Genomic DNA, 2084 nt, shown 5'->3' on the forward strand with positions numbered 1-2084 from the left:
AACGTTCTGTCAGAAATGAAATTTTGGATAAAACAAGGCAAGTTTCCACGTAATCCGAAAGCATAAAGTTTTCTGAGTAGGCCATGTCGCCAAGTCATGTCGTAGGCTTTTTCTATGTCTAAAAATACTGATATCAAAAAATGCTTTTTGGCAAATGCCTCATGAATGTGACTTTCCAGTTTTACTAGCTGATCGAGAGTTTGGCGTCCCTTTCGGAAGCCGCACTGCTCGTCAACTAGTAAATTTCTGGTATTTAAAAAATGCAATAGCCTACTATTAACAATTCTTTCCATGACCTTGCATAAGCAGCTTGTCAACGCAATTGGGCGGTAAGAAATGGCGGATCTGGGATTTCCCCCTCCTTTCAATATGGGAATGATGTGGGCGAAGTGCCATGAATTTGGAAAAGTCTGGCTTTTCCAAATATCATTGTACACTTCTAGCAACTTAATCATGTCATCATGATTAAGATGCTTTATCATCTCATATCGAATCTCATCGGGGCCTGGGGATGTTCCTCTACAGGCTTCTAGGGCTCGGACAAGCTCATTCATTGTAAGGTCTTTATTGTAATCAAAATTATCTCCTGTGGCAAAGTGAATTGGTTGCAGCTCGGCTGCTTCCTTGGTGGTCAGGAATGCAGGGTTGTAGTTTTCCGAGCTGCTTGTATAAGAGAACTGCCTGGCGATTGTGTTAGCAATGTCTCTAGGTTCATCGTAATTAATTCCCTCATGAATGATATTTCTGATCTTATTTGATGACTTTTTTCTATTTATTCTATTTATTGTGGACCAAACCTCTGATAACTTTGTATTGCTGTTAATCGTAGAGACAAAGCTTCGCCAGGAGTCTCTTTTGGCTTGTCTGATTGTTCTACGAGCCCTAGCTCTCGCTTGTTTGTATTTGCGAAAGTTCTCGTTGGTAATATTATTATGGAAAAGCCTGTAGGCCCTATTTCGTTCACATAGCGCCCTGCGGCAATCTGGTGTCCACCATGGAACTCTATGCTTAACGCTATCTGTCGAAGTCTTAGGTATGGTTGCCATTGCTGCATTTTTAATACAATTTTGAACACTGTTTACTTTATCTTCAATGGTTTCTCCAACAACTTCGAGCTTGACGCTCCTTGTGAAGGCGACCCAATCTGCTCTTTTTACGTTAAATTTGGGTGCTGAAGGCGTCCTCGAGGTGTCGCATGAATATTGAATACAAATAGGAAGGTGATCGCTTCCCAACGAGTCGTCAATGGTGTGCCACAGGCACTTGGCTGCTAGTGTTGAGGAAACCAGTGATAGGTCAATAAAGCTCAAATTACCGGTATTATCGTCTATTCGCGTTGGACTACCATCATTTAGAAGAACCAGATCAGAGTCGTTGATCAACTTAACTACTTGCTCACCTCTACCATTCACCCGTGGGGAACCCCATGATGTATGACGAGCATTAAAATCACCTAGAATTAATTTATTGTTTGGCAGACTGTCCTGAATAGCAAAAAGCTCATCATAGATTAACCTTTTATCAGGTGGACAGTAAGCTGAGCATATAGTCAGATACGTGTTATTGAATTTTACTTTGCATGCGACGTGTTCCAAAGTAGAATTAATCGTCACTTCAATGAAAGGGAGATTCTGGTGGATGTACATGGCGACTCCGCCTCCACCCCTTCCCTCTCGGTCTTTTCTACAAAAATGGTAGTTTCTTAGCGATACGACCTCGTCAGAGACTTGGTCGTTTAAATGGCTTTCTTGTAGTACGATAATATCGGGAGCATAGGACGAGGCTAATAATCTAAGAGAGTTTAATTTTGATCTAAGACTTCGACAGTTCCATTGTATGATGGTATACGCGTGGATTACGTTTTATGGGGTTTGGAAGTGCCTTGTCCGGTGGTTTTTATTTTCTTTTTTTGGGAGGGAGGCGCCTCCTCCTCTCCCTCGCTTCCCGAGGGCCTCTCTCGGGAATTTTTGGAGACAGTAGTCTCCATGGCCTGCTCCCCTCCACCAGAGAGACGCCCGGCGGAGGATGATCTGCTCTTACGAGCAGAACTACCACCAGGCGAAGTTCTAGTGGGGGTCGCCTGG

Source organism: Penaeus japonicus, unplaced genomic scaffold (genome assembly GCF_977035675.1).
Source record: "Penaeus japonicus unplaced genomic scaffold, GWHDUDI00000001_assembly GWHDUDI00000017, whole genome shotgun sequence".
NCBI classification, from domain to species: domain Eukaryota; kingdom Metazoa; phylum Arthropoda; class Malacostraca; order Decapoda; family Penaeidae; genus Penaeus; species Penaeus japonicus.